Source organism: Pongo pygmaeus, chromosome 6, assembly GCF_028885625.2.
Source record: "Pongo pygmaeus isolate AG05252 chromosome 6, NHGRI_mPonPyg2-v2.0_pri, whole genome shotgun sequence".
Classification (NCBI taxonomy): Eukaryota; Metazoa; Chordata; class Mammalia; order Primates; family Hominidae; genus Pongo; species Pongo pygmaeus.
Window position 1 is genome coordinate 107,047,356 of NC_072379.2, and position 18,401 is coordinate 107,065,756.

The 18,401-nt window shown below is 43.5% G+C and overlaps 1 protein-coding gene across 30 annotated transcripts in view; it reads right to left on the minus strand.

Moving 5' to 3' along the window:
- Window positions 1-3,395, minus strand: part of NRCAM (neuronal cell adhesion molecule) — a 314,317-nt gene extending 310,922 nt beyond the window's left edge. For 9 of the 30 annotated variants that reach the window (XM_054494284.2, XM_054494278.2, XM_054494282.2 and 6 more), the window contains exon 1: window positions 3,207-3,387. The gene's annotated coding sequence lies outside the window, so the exon portion shown is untranslated. Of the gene's footprint in view, window positions 1-3,206 lie in introns of all 30 variants that reach the window. The other 21 variants (XM_063667718.1, XM_054494259.2, XM_054494266.2 and 18 more) reach the window with 5 other exon arrangements.
- Between the last annotated feature and the right edge of the window lie 15,006 nt (window positions 3,396-18,401).

Here is an 18,401-nt window from a genome sequence, read left to right on the forward strand (position 1 = left end):
TGATGAAGTATGTAGCTAGATGATAAAATTAGAATTAATCTTCCCAAGGACAGATATTCTGTTTGGCTCACCACTGTATCCCCACTGCCTGGAACACAGTAAATATTTATTAAGGAATGAAGGAATGAATGAATGAAATCTTTTTACCGGAAAAGCTTCCTGTGGAGTTCCATTCAATAGCTCCTATGTACATACACAATATAATATCTGTATAGTCTATTTATATTCAATCTGTTACACAGGGAAAATTACACCTGCATGAAAGCATTATTTGAAATGATTCTTGAAATTTTCTACAGCCCAGGTGTATACATTCTCAGGACCCCCTCACACTTCTGAAGCACTTACACCTAGCGATTATTGCCATCATTGTTGTATTGGCCTCATAGGAAGTACTATTTCCAAAGATGCTTTGCTTTCTATTCACTGTCACTGCAGCATTAACAAAAATGATGTGGTGTAAGGGCAATGGCCTTCAGTCCAAAGACCTCATCACGACCCTGCATTACAAGGCTGAGCCCTACTGCAGTTGTTTTGAAACTCGAAGGATTAGTTAGATACACTGTTGCCTGAGTCCTCTAATAGCTCTAAAATTCCTGGATTATGTAAAATGTTTAGCAACTTTCCTGTAATAAAGTAAAAAGAAGGTTGAAACAAGACTATGAGTCAGTAGGATTATGAATGCAAAATAAATCAATTTTTCCAATTGATCAGTTAATTATAATTCTAAAAGCTATTCCAGAAATAGCTGATTCCACTTTGGTTCAGATTTTCCTTTTCTACTAGTTAACATGGAGCATCTTCATAAATGCCCCCACATGTTTCTATATATTTAGGAAATAGAATGATTTCCTAAGATTGGATACTAGGGTCCTATTCAAATTCAACATCCAACTTGAGGAGTAACTCATTTGCAGTCAAAACCATGTACAAAGGACATTCAGGGCTGGGGATCTTTTCTTTAAAGAAAAAAAAGTTTTATGAAACTTTATGATGTGCCAGGAACATCTATGTAATCACAGAGGCCCTGGTTACTAAGAACAGTTCAGTGACTGTAATGGGTTGGATTGTGGGTTAACAGCCACATACTTAAAAGCTAACAGGAATAAAAGAATATGTAAAGGAGTTACATGGGAATAAAAGGCTATTCCACAATACAATTCTCTGAACTACAATATTGCCTGCTACTGTGAGTTCTGCAGAGCTCAGAATTAAATGGGCTTGTAATGTATCTCCCTGGTTTTGAACACTCAGTGCTTTAGGTTTCCCCCAAACTGATAAGCCTCCAAAAGACCACATTCTCAGTCTTGGGTTGTAAAGCACAAGGACAAAAACAATCCCACTCCCCTACTTCCCAGCTGTGTGGCCTTGGGAAAGTTACTTGGCTTCTCTAAGCCTTCATTTCCTAATTTTTAAAATGGGGTTGCTGTGAGAATTAAATGAGATGATACATGTAACATGCGCAGCGCCCAGCACATCTAAAGCTCTCAAAACCGGTTGGCTATCATTACCATTAAAGCAGAAAGTATCAGTTGCCTAACTCCATTTCAGTACTTCAGCAAGTACTGCCATTATTACAATATTTTAACAGCAGGGCATGGTTAGCACAAGGCAGTCCCATAAAGTAGCCTAGCCTCCGAGGTTTGTATTCAGAGGTTACTGTGTTCCTTTCCAGGACCACCCCAGGGGGAGCTCCTGGTGCACAACCAATGCCTCCTGCCTCATTACACTTGGCTCCATCTCCTCCTGCAAAAGCCTGGGGCGAGGAAGAGCCCAGTCTCTTAGACCCGCACTTCTGAGCGTTAACCATCTGCGACGCGGAAAGGAAAAGAAAGCTTCCTTCTCAGGACAGTTCTGCGCCGGTGGTAGCCAAGGGCTGGAGCCCCTGGTGCGAAGAAAAGGGAAGGAGAGAGGGAGGCGGGGTGCGAAAGAAACGCCACTGCTCGGCGCCCTCCCTCGGTGCCCGCGGCGCAGGGGCCACCCTCCAGCGTATGGGGGACGAAGATGTGGCCGCGGGCGCGGGCGGGAGGGGAGGCGATCCGGGGAAGGAAGCGGCCTGTTCGCCAGCCCCGGGGCCCGGGGAGCCCTCCGGCAGCGCTTGCTGCCCTGAGGACACTGCTTTGGGAGAAATGACGACTCCCTCGCTCACCCTACTGCGACACCCCGTCCCCCTCCGCACTCTAGCAGATGCGGGCCGGGAGTAGCTGAGCTGGCCAACCGCCGGGGACCAGGATGCGGCGGCGCCCACCCGCGCGGCGTGGAGGGGGCCGGGGGCGGCGCTCGGCGCAGATGGCGCTCGCTGCGAGATGGATGCTCCAGGGCGAGTAATCACTCCTGGCTCAACACAGCATCCCGGGCGGAGCGGATGCCAGATCCCACCGCTAAGAGCCTGGGCAGGGAAGGCAATCTTTCCAGGCAGCCCCCAGCCCTGCGCGCCGGCCCCGACAAGTCCCAGCCCTCCGAGGCAGGGCGGGGCGCGGGGACTCCAGGGACCCGCACCTGTAAGGCCGACAAAGCCCCCGCAAGCGCCCCACCCCTCTGTCCTCCGTGTCTCTCTCGTTCCGCCTCGATTCCCCGAGCCCTTTCCAGGCAGCGAGAGTGGAGAAGCGCAGTCGGCCTCGCCCCCTGAACTCGGCTGTCGACACAGGTGTAGGCACTTCCGAACAAAGCCCACGCCCAGAAGTGTCCGCAGGGACCCGAACAGGCACACGCCCGCGCGCTCCCGGCCCGGCCCCCGCGCTCCTCGCCCCGTCGGCACTGTGGCGTGACGCCCCGCGCCTCCGTGCCCAAGCCCGGGAAGCCGCCGTGCCGGGCCCGCAAGCTCTCCATGCCCAACTGCCCACGAGCAAGAGCTCTGCGCAGGGCTTCCCGGAAAGCGTGGGGTGCGGGCGCGGAGCAGAAGTTGGCCACAGACCGGAGCGGGTGGTGGGTGCCGGCGCTGCTGGATTTCAGCTGTGCCTTCACCCAAGCGCAGGTCCCCCTGCTCCCTCTCGGCGCCCGCGGCAGTGTCGGGGGCCTGCAGGGTAGAAGGGAGTTGGAGATCTGCTTTGCCCCTCCTGCAGCGCTGCCAGCCGGGTGAGCGCTCGGCTGAACCCCGCGCCGGTGTCCCAGTGACAACACAGCAGCCTCGCGCGTCCTCCTCCGCTCCAGCCGTCACCCCCGAGCAGGACCCAGTGTCACTGCCAGACGCGCAGGGAGCTACTTACGTTCTTGCGCCGCACCCACCGCTCAGCTCTGGCGCGACTGCCCAGGACCCTGGACCGCCGGTGTCCTCCGTTCTCGAAGAAGCTATCCCCTCTGGCTGCTCCAGCCGGGCGGCCCCTGCGCCGTCCCCCGCGCCCGCGCGTCTGAGGCTCGGACTGCGGCGCGCGTCCGCCAGCGACCCTGGCGAAGCGAGGCTGGCCCCGCGCCGGCGCGCGCCCCCGCCGCTCCCGCCCTCTCCGCTCCCCCTCCCGGCGCCGTGCTCTTGCCCCTCCCGGCTCTCCTCAGCGTCCTCCAGTCCCCCTCCCCCGCACTCCTCCTGGGCGTCCTCCGCCTCTTCCCCTCCTGGCCAACCCCCTCTTGCCCTGCTGCTGCGACGGCAGCGAATGGGCTCCAGCCGCCGGCGCCTCGAGGGACTGGGTGGCCCCTCACCTGAGCGGCCGCCCCACCGCCAACCTCCGTCAGCCAGCGAGCGGGTGTGGCGGCGGGGGTGGGGGTGCGGGGACGGAGGGCGGGAGTGTTCCGGGGCTAGGGTGGCTGGGATTTAGCTACAAAAGATGTTCCAGAAAATGGGTAGTTTTTGAATGCCACTCTCATGGGTTTAGCTTTCTGTGGGAGGTCTGTGGTCTTCTAGTTTTTTCTTTTTTAAAAAGCACTTTCTTCGAAATTCATCAGTTGGGATGGTTGAGATTGGGTGAGTGGTTTTTTGGGGTTTTGTTTTGTTTTTGCAACCGTTCTTTCCAAACACTCCCCGCCCCCCACCCCCAACCCCCCGCCAGAAAAAAGAGCCTTTAGCATAAGGCGGATGCTATCTGTCCGCGGTAGAAATTGGGTCTTCTGGTCACAAGGAATAGGGTTCGGATTTGTTTATTTACAAATGTGGGAGTATTATGGAGATTTTTTTTTTGGCAATGTAAATCGAGAATTAAGATTTTCCAACTGTGTAGTATTTGAGTAAACACACTGCTTGCTGCATAGTTCAGGCTCCGAAGCCCACGTCTCCACTCTATCCTGGATGGTGTTCAGGATCCTTAGCCTGACCCTTTGGTCCTCCGTAATCTACTCCGGTCTGCACACTAAATTACTTGTCTGCTGGGTATCACCCGACTTGACCACTTACAGCAGGCTCCAGCTCTTAGTGAGCTCAGCGGAGCCTTGATTCCTTCAGTTCTCTAATTCAGGAAAAACATTTTCTGAGCTCCTCAGCACCCCACCCCACCTCGCCACCTCCTCCACCCCCAGCCTCCAAGGTACTGGGGCAAGATTCAGGAATGAAAAAGAAACAGGTTCATCCTTCAAGGTCTTGACAACCCCGGTGGTCTGTTCTAACTTCAATTTGAACTTGCCCCGTCAGCTCACAGCATCTGCATGCAAGTGAGCAGCCTTCTTTTCCTTCTCCTTCTACTGCCATCCTTTCCTCCTTCTCCTGCCATCCTTTCCTCCTCCTCCAGCCAAATGTGCTCTGGCCTCACAGAGCTTCCCTCGGTTCCTGAACCAGCATGATATCTGGCTGCTGGGTCATTCCACAAGTTGTTTCCTCAGTCCCATCAGTGGTTCTTCTGACTCTAGTCCTTACCCAACTGCCATTCAGGTGGTACCTTGCACCTCTCAACTAATTGTCCAAATTTTCCTCTAAAATACCCCCCCACCGGCAAAAAAAAAAAAAAGATTCCATGATCCCCCAACTTGAAAGTCTGGGCTGGTGGGCTGGTAGGCAATAGAGATATTGCCTACAAAGTAAATTCCACATCTCCTGCTGTGCCTCTTTACAATCTGCCCCTAACTTATCTTTCCATTTTCCATAACTCTAAGCCTCTGCATGTGAGATTCCTCCTAGCTAGAATATTCGTCCATCTCTTTTTCATGTGGCAAACTCTGTTCATCCTTCAGAGCCTTACTTGGTTGTTACCTCCTCTACATGTAAGGACTGTTATAATAGTGCTGCTCACCTTTTAATGATCTGTTTGCATGTCTGACTCCACAAAATTTCACTTCTTTGAGGACAATTCATCTTATTTATTTTTGTGTAACCACATTTCTCATTAATACAAATGAAGCCACAGATAACCATAATCAACTCTCACTGCCCCATCATTTTCCCCTGTGTAAAGGACTTGAGGCCCCTCCGTTCCTTCCCCACTGCAGTAATTGCTGAGAATCCTGGAGTTGTCTTGCCTGTCCTTCCCATGTCCTTCCACTTCGTACTCTGGTTTTCCAAGATTGCCCCTCACCCCGGCCACTGTGAAACATTGATTTCTGGTCCACATTATTTTCCAGTGAATCCCACAGGGCAAACCTGTCAAATGGGAAAATGACACCCTACTCTCTTCAGTTCTTGCCCTGGTTCTGTGTAGTAATTTATCCCCTGGGCACTGAAGCAACATTGCTTGTGTCTTCCTGTGTTACAATCTCATAAAGACCCTCCTTAAACAGCTCCTTGAACTTCTGCTTAGAATTGTTCTTTCTCTTCAGGCTCCAGTCCTGGTCCATGAAGCCAGGATAAGGCAGACGATATTTGGTCCTGGTGAAGTCCAGGTTAGTCCTGATGCCCAGGAGACTACTTAGGCTATTGGGGGTTGCTGAAAGAATAAGGACATGAATAGAATCTCTTTTTTTTTTTTCATGCAAGTGATGATTTCTCTAGTTATAGTTTCCCTTACCTTTACAGGTAGAATAACAATACTTAATACATAAGGTTATTGTAAGAAAGCACTGGACAGTATCTAGGACATAATAGGTGCTCAGCAAATTCTAGTTTAAACAGTAATTATTTGATAAGATGTCTGTAATGTAAATACATGCTTGAATAAAAAGTACAAAGCCAGAAGAGAAAAAGCTCTGGAGAAGATAGGAACCACAGTGATAGTACAAAACAAAAATTAAAATTAAGTAATTTGGGGCCGGGTACGGCGGCTCATGCCTGTAATCTCAGCACTTTGGGAGGCTGAGGTGGGTGGATCACCTGAGGTCAGAGTTCGAAACCAGCCTGGCCAACATAGTGAAACCCTGTCTCTACTAAAAACACAAAAGTTAGCCACACATGGTGGTGTGTGCCTGTAATCCCAGCTACTGGGGAGGCTGAGACGGGAGAATCACTTGAACCCAGGAGGCAGAGGTTGCAGTGAACCGAGATCACACCACTACACTTCAGCCTGGGCAGCAGAGTGAGACTCGGTCTCAAAAAACAAAAAGTAATTTTGATACTACATAATAATTGTAATAATATAAAATTATTGTATAGTTCTGATTTCCAGCTTATTACTTCAACTGCACTGCAGCTCTACATTGCTGGGGATTCATCTCCTGAGGGAATGAGCAACAGGAAGAACAAACTGAGGCTTCAAGAGGAGCTGAAATGAAGAAAGTATGGGAGGTGGGGACAGAAAAATGTTCTACGATTAGAAAGATGGCAGTGTGGGCAAATAGACTTTCTAATGCAGTCTGTTTGATCTGCTTGGTGATGCATGAGGCAGTCTGATTTGGCTGCACTTTGCTGGTGATACCCACAACTCGCCTCCTTACCTTAACTGCTGATATCCCTTTCCCATCCCTAAGCCATATCCTCTCCCTATTACCAAGCCTCACTCCATCTTCAAACCCAGCTGAGGACTGGGAATAAGGTCTGTGTCCTCATCATGTGATAATAGAATTATTATTATTATTTTCATTTATTAACTCATTTATTCTGACAAAAATTCCATTCAGTAGGCACTATTATCATCCCCCTTTTAGAAAATAAGGCAAAAAAAAAGTTAAGTAACTTGCAGAGGTCACACAGCTTATCTGCAGAGATGGGATTCAAGCCCCGCATTATGACTCCAAAGTTAAGTCTTAACCAATCATTGTGCCATGCTGCCTGTCAATGACAACACACCAAAAGTTCCATTGTTTTGATAGACACATCAGAATGTCACTGTGTTAAAACAGCTACATCAGAAAGTCATGGAGCCCCCCAGTGGTACCTGCAGTGAATATGTTTTAGCCTTTCTCTTTTCCTCTACTTCTGCAGTCCTGTCTCTTTTTCTCAGAGTTCTCCCTCCCCTCTTTTCCTCTTCCACTTTTTTTTTTTTTTTAATGCCTTGCCTTATTTTCCATCTCAATTTTCTTAATCCACATCCATGCTGCAGGCCTCCAAGGGGAGGCAGTACCATTGGTCCTGTCCTAAAACCCAATGTTAAATTCAGCAAAACCTAACATGGACCCAGCAATGCTAGTAATGAGCTTGTTGCCTTGCTATAAAATGAAAGAATTGGACTAAGTGAGCACAGAAATTCTTTTTCAGCTATGTCATTTTTTGATTCTGGTGGTAACCAAGAGCATTTTTTTTTTTTTTTTGGCTCCTCTAGTAAAACTCAGATAAAACCTGGCTGAATTCTGGTAAGAATGACTGAAGCACTAAAAAAAAAAAAAAAGTTCCTATCATAGTATAACAGGTTTTTTGCTAGAAGAATGGCTTATACCAGTGTCATCATTATCTTAATATAATAGGTTAGGCTGGGCAACGTGCATTAGATTTCTGACAGGCATGTGAGAAATGTGAGGTATTTTTGTTTGTTTGTTTGTTTTTTGAGACAGCGTCCCACTCTGTCCCCCATGCTTAAGTGCAGTGGCGTGATCTCAGCTCACTGCAACCTCCGCCTTCTGGGTTTAAGTGATCCTCCTGTCTCAGCTTCCCAAGTAGCTGCAAATGTAGTAATTTTTAAAGCCCTTCTATTTGAAAGGGTATTATAACCCAATATTGTCCAAAAGGATAGTTGTTATAATGGGAGGCTTTCTAAACTGGTTCCCAGTTACATTCTCCTCCTGGCATTCTTCCTTATGTGAAATCTCCTCCCCTTGAGACTAGACCTACTGACTCCATTCTAACTATCAGAATATGGCAAATGTAGTGGGATGTCACTTCTTCTATTGGATTACAAATCACTCTGGTTTCTGTCTTGCTGTCTTGCTCTTTTGCTTGCTTGCCTGCTGCCATGCTGTAAGCTGCCATATGGAAAGGAGAGGTTCTCATGACAAGGAACTGAGGAGATCCTGTGGCCAACAGCCTGTGAGGAACTGAGGTTCTCAGTCCATCAGCCCAAAAGCATCTGAATCTTGCCACAGCTATATGAATGAACTCTAAAGCAGATATGGTGCTGGATAAAGTAGCAATTGTAGGACAGATGAGACATCAGTATGACTTGACCAAAGTTAACCTCAGCAGCTCTTAGCTCCATACCCCAGGGTCACACTGAGCTCCTAGAGCCAGGCCTAGGTTCACCGTTCACTGTACTCTACCAAGAGCTGGTCCTTTTTCCTCTTGGAAAAGGTCTCGCTGGCCCATGCCTCTTGCAGACTCACAGTGGGTGATTTATTGCTCACTATGGATTAGGATATGTGCCTATGTATTTGTAATATATAAATAATAGGATGTACAGTTTCATATGTCACCTGATCAGTAAGCAATGGAAAGTTTCCACAGATGCAAAACACCAATTGCTCTCCCATGCTTCTCCTCACCATCTGCCACACCGCCGCAGAATTCTATTTGCCACTGTGGTGCCATTTGGGCACGTGTCAGAACCCAGAAATTTGAAACCCATTCCTTGCCTGATGCTTAGCAACACAGCATCCCTCCACCTATTGAAAATATGTAATGCTCAAGCAGTTGGAGGAAAATGTGACCTTAGTGGCTGCTATATGTGGATTTCTTCTCTGGGAGCTTATGAGTCACTAAGACCTTCTGCTTGGCTCAACCCACCCCCATGCTTGGGGAACCAAGTTGGAAAGAGGAGGAACATTTTCAGCGATAATAACCATGTTCCTGTAGCCAATTTCTCCATCTGTTCCTACAGTTTCTGTCTACAAGAATGTACAAAGGTTCTGCTGCATAGATTTAAGACTAGCCAAGGTCAGTGTGCAATCAGCCATTGCAGATGAGGTCATCAAGGACAGGGAATTGCAGCTCTGGAAAACAGATGCTGAGAAACACTCTGATATGTGCCCTTCATTTCTGGCTTAAGGGAGAAACAGACAACAGGTACAATGAAGACGAATTCACTGTGGAGGAAAGAAAGGAAGCGGCTTCAGAAATAATACTCTTGAGTATAAATGAATGGTTTACTCAAAAGCTTTCTTATTTGGCTGTTTTGTTGCATTTTAAAACAGAAAAGTGATGTTAGATTAGTGCACACTGACATTGTACTGTTTATGTTTTATTTTAAGCATCAATTTAAATTTTACTGTAAGCTTTTCAATATATTTTTGAAATTGTGGTAAAATACACATAACAAAAAATCTTTCATCTTGGCCGGGCCCGGTGGCTCACGCCTGTAATACCAGCACTTTGGGAGGCTGAGGAGGGTGGATCACGAAGTCAGGTGTTTGAGACCAGCCTGACCAACATGGTGAAACCCCATCTCTACTAAAAATACAAAAATTAGCCAGGCATGGGGGTGTGTGCCCATAATCCCAGCTACTCAGGAGGCTGAGGCAGGAGAATCGCTTGAACCCGGGAGGCAGAGGTTGCAGTGAGCTGAGATCGCGCCACTGCACTCCAGCCTGGGCGACGGAACGAGACTCTGTCTCAAAAAAAAAAAAAAAATCTTCCATCTAAACCATTTGTAAGTGTACAGTTTAGTAGTGTTGAGTATATTCACATTGTTATGCAACCATCACTACCTTTTATCTCTAGGATTCTTTTTATCTTGTGAAATTGAAACTCTATACCCACTAAACAACAAACTCCACATTCCCCTTTTCCTTCAGGCTCTAGTAACTACCAATCTACTTTCTTTCTCTATGGATTTGACTACTCTAAGTCTCTCATGTAAGTGGAATCATACCGTATTTGTCTTTTTGTGACTAGTTTATTTCACTTAGCATGATGTCCTCAAGGTTCATCCATGTTGTAGCATGTGTCAGAATTTCCTTTCTATTTAATAATATTCTATTGTACATATCTATCACACTTTGTTTATCCATTCATCTGTTGATGGACACTTAATTGCTTTCACCTTTTGGCTCTCATGAATAATGCTGCTATGAACATGGGGTTATGAATATCTTTCTGAGATCCTGCTTTCAATTTTTGGGGATATATACTCAAGGTGAGATTGCTAGATCATATGGTTATTCTAATTTTTTTTAGAAAACTATTGTTTTTCATAGTGGCTGCACCATTTTACATTGCACACCAACTCTGCACAAGGGTTCCAAATTCTCCACATCCTTGCCAACACTTAATATTTTGTTTTGTTTTTGGAGAGTAGCCATCCTAATAGATGCAAGGTATTAAAATATTTTTAAATGTCAAAAATTCACAAGATACAAGCAAATTCAGTATTTTAGAAACCCTGCTCTACCTTGGACCCTGTGCTTTAAGAAAGCCCTGTTATGACTCTCCGAGAGGTTACGCTACCATCTCCTCCTTCTAGAACATATCTGGGTACCTAGGATCCAAGAATTCTGTTGGGACTTGCAAAAGCCCCTTCCCCACATAACAGATAGTGGGCTGCTCTGCTGGTATACACAACAGAAAGCCTCATAGACAGCTGACGCAAGGGTGTGGGGGTGGTTTGCAGGATGTTGATACAACCTGCTTGTGGGTTGGAAAGTTCACCCAAGCTTACTTGAAGCCTTTGAAGGCTCAGGACTAAGTCGGGTGGGCCATGGGCTGGCTGTTTCCATGTCACCACATTCTACCACAGAATTCTAAAGAGTCTAATAATTCTAAATTCGAACCTGGACTTCCAGATCTTTAAGATTATATGTTTGTCAAGGTAAGACAGAAAATATACCTTTTAAATATTTAACTCAAAACTTGTTACCTCCCATGGGCTCTGATGAGGGAGTTTAGAGAAACTAAATGCAAAACTGGACAACAATGAAACCCATTTTGTTCCATTTGTGTCATGGTTTGAATGGTCCCCCAAACTTCACGTATTGGAAATAATTCCCAATGCAATGGGAGAGGGGTGCTAATAAGGGGTATCTAGGTCATGGGGCTCTGCCCTCATAAGTGAATGTAGTTATTGTGAGAGTAAATTTGTTATAGCCCAATAAAAAGATTCAATGTGACAAAATGAAGATTCCAAATTAGAAGGAATCCTATGCAGCCATAAAAAAGAATGAGATCATGTCTTTTGCGGGAACATGGATGGAGCTGGAGGCTATTATCCTTAGCAAACTAATGCAGGAACAGAAAACCAAATACCACATGTTATCACGTATAAGTGGGAGCTAAATGATGAGAACTTATGAACACAAAGACAGAAACAACAGACACTGGGGTCTACTTGATGGGGGAGGGTGGGAGGAGGGAGAGGAGCAGAAAAGATAGTTATTGGGTACTGGGCTTAATACCTGGGTGATGAAATAATCTGTACAACAAACCCATCTCCTATAGAATTAGCAGATATTGGTCAAAAAGATTTTTCAAAGCTCACTTTCAGACAAAAGAAACCTTTTCTTCTGTGCCCAGAAGGCCCATACGGAGTCCCTGTCAAGATAAAAGACACGCAAACGATATGAACGAAGTTTACCTTAGGCATTAGGTGAAAGGAAATGTTCAATTTCTATTGTTTAGAAAGTCTGCCAACTCACACTGAGGAAAATGGTCCCAGTTGTGATTCTACTTACCAGCGCAAGGGAGAAGCCCCATTTCATATCTTAAAAAGAAATTCTTTCAAAAAGTACATTTTAAAGCATTTTCACTTCTCCCATCTCCCTATAATTGTGTAAGGCAGATGATTCAGTTAAGCCTAACTTAAGAAAAATATTAAGGACTTATAATACATCTATAATAGCAGCATGCTACAAGCTGTGAGGTATTTCTAAGCAGCATATGTCAAGTTGAGTTGGGAATGCATAATATAATTAGATAAAAACAAAGAAAACTATGCAATTTCAATTATTTACTGCCCAATGAGGACTTTTCCTCCTTTTGCTCTCAAACTTCAGAAAAAAGCAAATACAATAGTTTCAGTTATATGTTTTAATATTGAAATTGTGACTTCTGCGGGTGTTTTCAAATGATTGCAAGGCTTAACATTCTGGTGCATACAAGATACTTTTTTTTTTAAGTAACTCTTCGGTTGTGAAAATTACTCAAAAGAGGGTTGGAGTTGAGCTCTTATTCTCACTTGAATTTGATTATGCTTGTGATGAACCAACCAGATGTAGCAGTTCTTTCCTGGACACTATTGCAGACACACACCAGATTAGGACACAGCTACTTTCCCATGCTCAAAAAATGAGAATGGTAAAAACCTATGTTACAAAATTCTATACTATCTAAACTTCATCAAAACCCTTGAAGTATGTATATTCTTGTGATACTCCATATGCATACAAAAACCAGATATTTGCATTATATACTAACATAGTCTAAAGTTCCACCACTACTACCGTTTTTGAGTGTCAGCTTTGGGCATTTTTTTTCACATAATTCAACACAGGAAATGGAAGTATAAGGGCATGTTTAGATGTATGGATTAATTGCATCCTGATACCAAACGTGTTCATTCAAAACTAGCAAAATAACAGCACCTGTGATTTACAAGACTGTGGTTTCAATGATTAAAAAATATAAAAAAATTGTAGTTCTAAATAACTCTTAATTCTACTGGCATTATTTTAAAAAATTTGTGTTCTTAAGACCAAATCTGAAAGAGAGTGCAGTAGAAATTACACTGGCTTTGTTTACCTTTTTCAATTTGAAAAACTTTTGATTAAGAATTCCCTAGAGTGTTCATATGTCACCATAAATACAAAAGCACAATGACTGTTCTCCTAGTACACTTTCAAAAATGTGGTCCAAATGTACAAAACAGAATGAAAGACACTTGCTTTTTCAAGATTACTACAGGTGAATGTGTATTCATATAGATGACACATATCTTGCCATAAAACTTTTAGTGGCTTCTTTTTTTCCTTTTTAGCATTATGTTGCTTGTTCAAGGTATGGGCTATTTTTAATTGCATTCACGTTCTTTTAAAATTACTTTGATAGCCAATTTAATTAAAATGCTACATTAAATACTTTCTAGACCAAGGTATGTTGGGCATACTATGCAATATAAGATGATATAACCTTCTTTTCTTCTCAGATAATTGGATAGAATTTTGGATTGCTGTTAATCACTTTATCTTTTACAAACATAGTCAGTGGTAGTGTATGCCATAAGAGAGAGTGCTACCCTATTCACAGTAGCAAAGACATGGAATCAACTTAAATGCCCACCAATAACAGATTGGATAAAGAAAAATGTGGTACATATACACTATGGAATACTATGCAGCCTAAAAAAGAACGAGATCATGTCTTTTGCGGGAACATGGATGGAGCTGGAGGCTCTTATCCTTAGCAAACTAATGCAGGAACAGAAAACCAAATACCGCGCTATCACTTATAAGTGGGAGCTAAATGATGAGAACTTATGAACACAAAGAAGGAAACAACAGACACTTAGAGTCTACCGGATGGGGAAGGGTGGAAGGAGGGAGAGGAAGAGAAAAGATAAATTATTGGGTACTGGCCTTAATACCTGGGTGATGAAATAATCTGTAGAAGAAAACCATGTGACACGAGTTAGCTATGTAACAAAGCCTTCAAATGTACCCCCACACCTAAAAGTTAAAAAAAAAGAGCACTACCAAGTAGCACTTGTTAACAATTGCCTAAGTAGTACACATCAATTATTTAAATGTGATGTAGATTAGATGACAATATCTGAAAGGATATTGAAGTGTTTGTAATTCTACATAATTTTGTAAAGATTGCTATATATACATGTTAATGATGTGGTTTATAATTTCCCATTGATATTGAGAAAGCAGTCAAGAAATATGACTTTTCTCGCTATCATCTCAGTGCTACTATATAAAATAGGAATACTGATGATACCTGCCTCGTAAGGTTGTTGTGAAGATTAAATGGCAATAAATGTTAGCTACAACGATTACTGGAACATTCAACCATTTTGGACCATATGACCTGTTCCTCTTCAATCAGACTGAAGTCCTTAAAATACCATCTCAAAATTTATATTGTTCAGGGGCAAGGAATGAATCTGTAAGAATGTTAAAAGATTTTTATCATGAAGATAAGTCAACGTTACAGTCAATACTTTATTTTTATCAAAATAATTAATTATCCAAGCTAATAATGCATATCTGTGAAGTGTAATGAATTTCAATCCACTTGCATCAAGCTGAATAAAGGTTATAATAAACAAAGCGATCAGTGTGACTTCTGAGAGAGACATTTATCAAACCCTTGGAATAACACAGCCAACGGTTTAGCCTAGGGACATCTGTACTCTATGAATCTTTTTTGGATGGTACATAGCTCCTGCCAGGAACAGAACAAACTGTTTTTTTAATGTGATCCCGTCCTTCCTATTTCCTAGTCATGGAAGAGTAATTGCCATAGATTTGCTCCAAAAAAGTGAGATTAAGTGAACAGTTTGATTGTATTTAAACTTGGCAAAAAAAAAAAAAAAAAGAGGAGGAGGAGCAATGAATGCAAAAATAATTCCAGTTGGGATTGAACTGGAATGGAATTTTACAAATGGTTTATGCACCCTAACTGGGCAAAGTATACCTTTAATTTCTTGTGGAAGAAATTCATTACTTGCATTTTGTGGATGAGTAGCTCAGAGTTTCTAAAAGGGAGAAATGTTCGTATTTTGGGTGGAAGAATTATTCATGAGGGGCTGTCCAATGCCCATTGCATCCCATAACATTTATTATCTGTCTCCTGGAGTACTTAATGCTGTTGATTCCCCCAGACAATCTCGCTTCTCCCCACTCCCAGATTTGCAAACCTTCCAGGAGATGGGTAAGACCACTGTGTTAATAAATGAAGAGATAAGGAGAAGTATTCACATAATTTGATGTTGTAATAATTTTTTTTCAAAAAAAAAAAAAACCCCTCTGAAGTTATGAAGAATGAGAGGACATTTACTGAGACAAGTACATTTCTCCACTGATTAAACCCCAAATTTCACAGATTCAGTTTAGTAAACTAGATTTGAAGTCACTTCACAACATTCCAGGAAAGACATTCCAGGAAAGAGAGATAGGAAGAGTTGTGGCTAAGACAATGGACTGGTCCTAGCTCTATCGCTCTCTAGCTGTAATTATCTTGGGAAACTTTTTCTAACAAAGGGATAATACTGCTATTCACCTCGTAGGCTTATTGTGACAATTTAATGTAATCTGCTGAGCTCAGTTCCTGGTACTCAGCAAGCACTCAAATGTTAGCTATGTTCTAGTCACATTACTGGCACGGACGCTTGTGAAATATTCAAAAGTGTGACTAGGACCATTTCTAGGGCATAGCGGGTTAGGTACAATTCTGAGCTTCAAACTTCAGAGGTCCTAGCTACCCCACTAATCAGCAGCTCAGCTGTTTCTAGTTGCTGGGGGAAAAAAGCTCAAAGGGAGCCCCTCCCTCCTACCACCAAAACAAAGTTGTGAGATTCCCCTTTATGCCCTCAGACTGCATACTTTTGTGACTCCCTTTCCCCTCAAAAGATTCCTTTCAGGCCAGGCGTGGTGGCTCACGCCTGTAATCCCAGCACTTTGGGAGGCTGAGGCAGGCGGATCACCTGAGGTCGGGAGTTTGAGACCAGCCTGACCAACATGGAGAAACCCCGTTTCTATTAAAAATACAAAAAAATTACCGGGCATAGTGGTGCAAGCTACTCGGAATCCTAGCTACTTGGAAGGCTGAGGCAGGAGTATCACTTGAATCCGGGAGGCGGAGGTTTCAGTGAGCCGAGATCATGCCATTGCACTCCAGCCTGGGCAAGAAGAGCAAAACTCCATCTCAAGAAAAAAAAATGTGGCTTAGGAAGAAGTAGTGCACAGTGTAGTTATAACCCAGGCCCGGCTCTCTCCACCCTCTAGGGGAAATCCCATCTAGCCCAAATGCCTCTAGGGACAACTCTATCTGAAATACTTTTTTTTTTTTTTGAGACTGTGTCCCACTCTGTCGCCCAGGGTGGAGTGCAGTGGTGCGTGGTGCTATCTTGGATCACTGCGACCTCCGCCTCTCCGGTTCAAGCAATTCTCCTGCCTCAGCCTCCCGAGTAGCTGGGATTACAGGAGCGTGCCCGACTAATTTTTTTTTTTTTTTTTTGAGACAGAGTTTTGCTCTTTTTGCCCAGACTGCAGTGCAATAGCATGATCTCAGCTCACTGCAGTCTCTGCCTCCCAGGTTCGAAGCAATTCTCCTGCCTCAGCATCCTGAGTAGCTGGGATTATAGGCACCCACCACCACACCTAGCTAATTTTTTTATATTTTTAGTAGAGACGGAGTTTCACCATGTTGGTCAGGCTGGTCTCAAACTCCTGACCTCAGGTGATCCACCCACCTCGGCCTCCCAAAGTGCTGGGATTACAGGTGTGAGCCACCGTGCCTGGCCTAATTTTTGTATTTTTAGTAGAGATGAGGTTTCACCATGTTGGTCAGGCTGGTCTCGAACTCCTGACCTCAAGTGATCCACCTGCCTGGGCCTCCAAAAGTGCTGGGATTACAGGTGTGAACCACTGTCCCTGGCCGTGAAGTACTATTTTAATAAAGAATAGTATCTGCAACAAGAATGGAACTGAAATATTACCAGTACACCATTTATTATAGAAATAAGACTTCTGAGACACTTACGAAAACCTGAGCATTAAAACAATTTTTATTCTATATTTTAAAAATAAGAGTTGAGGAATTTATTCCATTTATAAAATAGAACATTCTTCCTCTTTGCCTTTTTGAAAAGGGCAAATATTTTACCTGTATAAGACTGAAAATTCATTTTCACATCTCTTTCTATTGCCGTCTTGTATTATTTGCAGAATTTCCTTTTTGGGTTCCTTTGGATAAAGCAAGCGCTGGCCTTGTTATAAAATGAGGGTTATCTCAGGTGAATTACAGTTCTTCAGATAACCAGTTTCAAGTATAAATGAGGACAAGAACGGCTGAAAACTGGTGCACCACACAACTGGGTTCGCCTTTTGTTTGAGAGTGAAAACAGCTAAAGAAATAGGGATGGTAGGTGCCATGCTATGTGGCTTATATTAGGTGTCAGTAAAAAAAGGACTGAGTTGTATATATGGGTAACTTTAAAAAAAAAGAAAGAAAGAAAGAAGCCATGGCCAGAGTTCACTTGTGTAATGTATTATTTAAGAAAGAAATAAGCCAAGCACAAATAAGGGACATACTTAACTTCAGCTGTAAAACAGATGAACTACATCAGTTTAGGACTAGAGTGACCTTATGATGAGGTGCAAATATGTAAATATGCATAAATATTACTTTATTGTGCTTGAAATTTGCTTTATTATGAAGAATTCCCAGAAATATTCTGATTTCCAATTATTTGTTTTTTTCTTGCATTTACAAGTTGTTCTTAGTTGCATGTTATTATGTAATATTTGTGGTCTGAAAGAACTATATTATCTTTAGAAATCATTGGTAGTTTCCTATTTTATACTATGTCTAAAGTTTATATAACTCAGATGTTAGAAAATTTTACAGCTAGCTTTCCTCATTTTACAAATGAGATATGCAAAGCCTACAGACATTTGCCTTCCTCAGGGTCACAAACAGAAGAGTTCTTGCAGCAAAGGCAGGATTAGCATCCAGACTCTCAACTCCACTCGTTGAACCAAATCTCACAGCCTCTGTGAATTGACATTGCAAAGAAGCAATATGACTATCTGGGCAACAGGGTCTAGCTTTAGTTTATATGTCTAAAACAAGGGGCACTAACCTTTGTTTCATTTTTCTTGAGAAATCTAAACATTCCACGTAAGGATTTATGTGACAAATAGATACAACAAAGATGAATTTGTTTGGCATAAACAATGTTCCATGTTAAGTGCATCTTACCAACTTCTGTGAAATCCAGACAGTTCAAAGGAGTTAATAAGGTAAAACAAGCCTAACTTTTTTTTTTTTTTTTTTTGAGATGGAGTCTCGCTGTGTTGCCCAGGCTGGAGTGCACTGGTGCTATTTGGCTCACTGCAACCTCCGTCTCTCAGGTTCAAGCCATTCTCCTGCCTTAGCCTCCTGAGTAGCTGGGACTATAGGTGTGCGCCACCATGCCAGGCTATTGTTTGTATTTTTATTAGAGACGGGGTTTCACTGTGTTGGCCAGGCTGGTCTTGGACTCCTGACGTCAGGTAATCTGCCTGCCTCGGTCTCCCAAAGTGCTGGG